The sequence below is a fragment of the Lithobates pipiens genome, unplaced genomic scaffold (genome assembly GCF_037356315.1).
Source record: "Lithobates pipiens isolate NorthernLeopardFrog02 unplaced genomic scaffold, aLitPip1_a1.2 Scaffold_13, whole genome shotgun sequence".
Taxonomy (NCBI): Eukaryota; Metazoa; Chordata; class Amphibia; order Anura; family Ranidae; genus Lithobates; species Lithobates pipiens.
This window is the reverse complement of record NW_027507718.1, coordinates 306,741,346-306,747,256: the sequence shown is the minus strand read 5'-3', so window position 1 is coordinate 306,747,256 and position 5,911 is coordinate 306,741,346. Positions and strand designations below refer to the sequence as shown.

General features: G+C 37.6%; 1 non-coding gene across 1 annotated transcript; it reads right to left on the bottom strand.

Moving 5' to 3' along the window:
* Positions 1-3,300: 3,300 nt before the first annotated feature.
* LOC143980006 (U6 spliceosomal RNA) lies at positions 3,301-3,407 on the bottom strand. Its single transcript, XR_013274159.1, has one exon. It is a non-coding gene; the product is annotated as a U6 spliceosomal RNA (small nuclear RNA).
* Between the last annotated feature and the right edge of the window lie 2,504 nt (positions 3,408-5,911).

Sequence of the window (5,911 nt, the reverse complement as noted above, 5' to 3'; positions counted from 1 at the left end):
CTTTTTCCTATTCTCATTTCTCTATCCTTATGCTTTTTTATTTTTCACTCGTTGCACTTTTTTCTCTTATTTTTTCTCCTTTTTCTATTTTTTCTGTTCCTTTTTTCTCTCTTTATATATCCCCCCTTTTTTCTATTTTTTTCTCCCCCTTCTCTCCTCCCCTAAATATCTCCTTTTCTGCCCCTATTTCATCTCAATCTATTTACATTTTCCTGTGTCCTCCATTACTCCTTGGTCTGCCTTTTCTCTTCTACCCGTTTTCCTTCTTTGTCTCCTATCCCTGTATGCACTGCCGATCTGATGGCTTCATTTCTCTCTATGCACTTACACCTTTCACTTTCCTTCACTCCCCTTGTTTTTTGAATGGACGTAATCTGCCTCGGTGGATGGGGTCTCCTGATGTCATGTGTTTCCATGACATTGGCGGCCCCAACCCTGGCAGCGTCCCTGTCCCCTAGCTATGGCCGGGCCGCAGCGAGCATGACAGACAGCAATGGCTGTTTCAATTGGATTCGACCTCCTGCCTAGCAACCCTGCATCCCTGCACTCACGCTGTTCGGAATGCTCCTACTTATGGTCCCGATTGACAAGTCTGTCTGTCTGTCATTTGGCATGCGCACTGCAGGGTCTACAAGCATTACGCAAAGGTTTGTTTATGCTTTAACATATCCCTTGCAATTTTTGTTTTCATTTAGTCTGTGACACTTTTTTTAATTATACATTTGGCGGGACTTGTGATGTCTCATCTGTCAAGGGGTGGCTGGATCCTTTTTCTTGCTTTATTTGCTTTGGATATTTTAATACTTGTCACTGTAATTTCACATTTATCACAGGCCTGACTAAAAGGTCCTACGTGACTCCAAAATGTTGCACTACCCTTTTGATGTGATCATGTATTAAATAATTCACTTGGGCGCTTCCTTGTTGATCCAAGGTGTGCTGGCAAGCATTTTTTTCATACTATTCCATAACAGCACATACAATTTAAAGGCATCTCCCAAGCATATACTGTAAATGAAATCCTATAAAAATTAGAACCCTCTTTGCTGAATGGTAATTTTTACATTTTTAATTGGTATTTGTACATGTCCCCCAGGGCAGTAATCAGCTCCCCAGGCCCTTTGTTTGACAATTCAATACCTATCCAATGGCCAGAATTGATTTAAAGATTCCATCCCCATTGACTTTAGTAGGGTTCAGATTAAAATTTGCAATTTAAAAGATTTTATGATTATTTCAATAAATGGCTCATGAATGGGACCCAAGCACATTTGATCATCAATAACTAAAATAACAAGACATTCAGCAGCACTGTGGTCAATAAGCTGTGCCTCCATGACTTTGGGTTTTCCTCCCTAACAGTTGGAGAGAAGTGCTGCAGGGTTGGAAACTATGATGTTTATCCTGGCATGCTACATTCAATATTGTGACTACCAAAAGTGTTGGGACACCTGCCTTTACACGCACATGCACTTTAATATCACCCCAGTCTTAGTCCGTAGGGTTCAATATTGAGTTGGCCCCGGTTTGCAGCTATAATAGCTTCAAATCTGGGATGGCTGTCCATAAGGTTTAGAAGTGTATCTATGGGAATGTTTGGCCATTCTTCGAGAAGCACATTTGTGAGATCAGTCTCTAATGTGGACTTGAAGGCCTGGCTCACAGTCTCCACTCTAATTCATCCCAGAGGTGTTCTATCGGGTTGAGGTCGGGACTCTGTGCAGGCCAGTCAAGTTTCCAGCTTATCCATGCCTTTATGAAGTTTGTTTTGTGCACTAGTCCAAATCCTTTGGTGGAGAAGAGTTGAAGCTGTTATAGTTGCAAAGGGTGGGCCAACTCAGTATTGCACCCAATGGACTAAGACTGGGATGCCATTAACGTTCACGTGCATGTAAAAGCAGGCATCTCAATACTTTTGGTAATATATATATATATATATATATATATATATATACACAGTATCTCACAAAAGTGAGTAGACCCCTCACATTTTTGTAAATATTTTATTATACCTTTTCATGTGACAACACTGAAGAAATTACACTTTGCTACAATGTAAAGTAGTGAGTGTACAGCTTGTATAATAGTGTAAATTTGCGCTCCCCTCAAAATAACTCAACACACAGCCATTAATGTCTAAACTGCTGGAAACAAAAGTGAGTACACCCCTAAGTGAAAATGTCCAAATTGGGCCCAAAGTGTCAATATTTTGTGTAGCCACTATTATTTTCCAGCACTGCATTAAGCCTTTTTGGGCATGGACTTTACAGGTTGCTACCCACTGGAGTCCTCTTCCACTCCTCCATGACGGCATATCGGAACTGGGGGATGTTAGAGACCTTGCGCTCCTCCACCTTCCATTTAAGGATTCCCACAAATGCTCAATAGGGTTTAGGTCTGGAGAAATGCTTGGCCAGTCCATCACCTTTACCCTCAGCTTCTTTAGAAAAGCAGTGATAGTCTTGGAGGTGTGTTTGTGATCATTATCAAGTTTGAATACATGTTTGCATTCATGGTTCCCTCAATGAACTGTAGCACCCCAGTCCCAGCAGCACTCATGCAGCCCCAGAACACCATGCTTGGCTATAGGCAAGATACACTTATCTTTGTACTCCTCACCTGGTTGCTGCCACACACACTTTTTTTTTTTTTCTTTCTTTTTTTTTCTTTACCACTCAGTAAGATTTGTTATTTATGGATTCTAATCAGATTAACTGTCTGAGTCTTATCCTGTATTCTTAACATCATTGTGGCAAAAATTTCGTTTTCTTTTCCCAATCTTTTTTTTTTTATAAGCTTAATTCAATTTAATATTTTCCATTAAAAAGAGAAAACCATACATATTTGGAGAAAAGGAAAAAAAACCCACAATAAACTTGACATCTACTTGGTTATCGTTGCCATCTTATTCTTACTACCTTATCTATTTATTTGACTCCTTATTTAGTTAGATTTTCCCACACCCACCCTTCCATCTTCTCTCCCGTCTGTTGACCTTCCCCATACCCACTACTCTTTATTCCGTTAATGCTTGAGTATAATGCTTCGTCTTTTTAAATATTCTCCACTTTTCCCACGTTCTGCGGTATTTTATCATTTTATTTTCCTCCATTTTTCTTAGGTATTCCATATTATTGATATATTCTATTCTTTGGATCCAATCTCTGATCAGGGGTTGTTTCACCTGTAACCAATTTTTTGGTATTAAAGCTTTTGCGGCGTTGAGTAAAACGGGTATTAATGAGTTTTGTATACTTCTTTTGAAATGCTTACTCGTTTTTGCATCAACCCCTAAAAACTATAAATATGGAACGCTTCACGAATTTGCGTGTCATCCTTGCGCAGGGGCCATGCTAATCTTCTCTGTATCGTTCCAATTTTAGCATATGTGCTGCCGAAGCGAGCACTGCTGCCACACACACTTGACACCATCTGAACCAAATAAGTTTATCTTGGTCTCATCAGACCACAGGACATGGTTTTAGGAATCCATGTTCATAGTCTGCTTGTCTTAAGAAAACTGTTTGCGGGCTTTCTTGTGCATCATCTTTAGAAGAGGCTTCCTTCTGGGATGACAGCCATGCAGACCAGTTTGATGCATTGTGCGGCGTATGGTCTGAGCACTGACAGACTGACCCCCCCCACCCCTTCAACCTCTGCAGCAATGCTGACAGCACTCGTTTCTCTATTTGCCAAAGACAACCTCTGGATATGATTCTGAGCACATGCACTCAACTTCTCATCCTGGTTCCAAACACGGGCGTCACCACATTAATTTCCAATACATATATTTCACACATAACACATACACAGATCCATATGTGGTCTGTTTCACATAGATCCCTTACATAGATATTTTCATTTATTTCAAAGGCCTTGCACCCTCTACCCACCCTGGGAGTGCCTATGTTGGTGGCTACCTTTCCCACAGGCTGCCCCCGTGCTTTGTGGCTATGCACTGCGGCTCTTTCTGCGAACCCTGATGCTGTTTTACTGGCCCGCTGATGCAGACGTGAGTTGGACGCCTAGCCTTCAAATCAATTATAACCATCAAATTATTTTGGCAATTTTTACTTAATTTATAAAAAAACTATTTTTATTTTCATACAATTTGTAGAATTATCCCATGATGTATGCTCCTGATGAGCGGTTGGAATACCGCAAAACACGTAGAGCCTTTAGCCATTATCTTCTATCTCAATCATGGAAAATCAAGATTCATATGATCCTCTCTGATTCATAATTTATTATTTAGGCATTTTTAATCGATTTTTTATTTATTATTTAGTTACCATGGTTATCTTGGCCATTTTGGGTTCAACCACAGCAAGAAACGTATATACATGCATACTGTTCTTTGTGTCTTATGTGAATGTTTTTTGGATTGTAAATTATTATGAAATATTAGTCCATGATTCATTGTGTGGAGGCTGTATGCCCAGAGCATTTTAGAGGTTGATGCCCAAAATGTTTGTATGACATGATCATGGACTATACAAAATAAATATTTATTATAGTCACTTAACTTATTCTCTTACTGATGTGTGCTTCATTTAAAGTCCCAATTCTGTTCTCTCCCCTCATATACTATTGATAGGGATGGAGGCAGGCATTCCTTTAGTGCTAGCCTCATTCAAAGTCCCGAAAATCCTTTTTCTATTTTCCTTCAATGATTATCTATATATATATATATATATATGCATATATATATATATATATATATATATATATATATATATATATATATATATATATATATATATATATATTGATTGGTCAGCTCACTGTACTTTGTAAAGAAGGATGCAAACAGGCAGGTGCATTGAGTTTATTGCAGAAGAGATGTAGCATGTCTCATCTGCAACAAATACCCCACCTGCACATTTCCATTTAGTTCTGCTAAAATGCTTTGCGAATTCAGCCTAATGGCAACAATGTTAGTACTTTGATTGCATCAGAGTTCTGCAACTACAGTATGTTTGTTTAACTCTTTTACATACGACATTTACATGCAAGGTCGTAACATAAATATTTCAAGCTGGCCAGCCCAGTAAGCCTTATGTCCTTAGTTTTCCCTTCTGCTATAAGGCTCATGATCATTTCAGTGACCATGGACATAAAGTAGAATGGTCTATCTGACTCTGCTGATCAAATAAATAATTATGATCAGCGACTGACAAAAAAAATGAAACATTAATTATATTTTTAGTCCTGCACATCATAATAAAATATAGGAATGTAAAAGCACTTTACCTTTGAATAACATTTTTGTTTAATGACACCTTATAAAATTTTCAAATCATATAATATAAGTTATTATATATCATATTATATTAGGATACAATTAATGAGATTAAGTTAAATGTATGATGGTTATGATGCTTGCAATTAGAGAACTGTCACACATGCTTAGAACAATAGTGGTAATCTTTGAACATTTCTTTTAGATAAAAAAGTAAAATAAAATAAAGTGCCAATAAAACATGTTTCTATATATTGCAATAATATCAAAACCCAAAAATGTCTTTTGTAAGGCAAAAAATAAAGTATGCTTGTTGGGGAAAAAAAAGAAAAAAATAATGCTTTTCAGATGGAAATAACTAGGTCATGTTACCAACAAAATATTGGCATGGTTTAGGCATAAACTGTTACCTGACTTTGATGGCTTAAATTAACAATTACATCCTGTCAATTATAGGATTACTCTAAATAATCCTACTATAAAATTGTTCCATGCTTTTAGAGCTAAAAAAAAAAATCAGATTTTTTTGTCTTTACTTTTCATGAACAAATGTCAGGCTTTGCAAATTTACACATGACTGAAGTGGAAATAAATGCATACAACTGAAAATAAGACCAGGGCCTAAGAGAGCAGTTCTAAAGCCTATCCTCGGGCCTTTCCCTTGTGTGA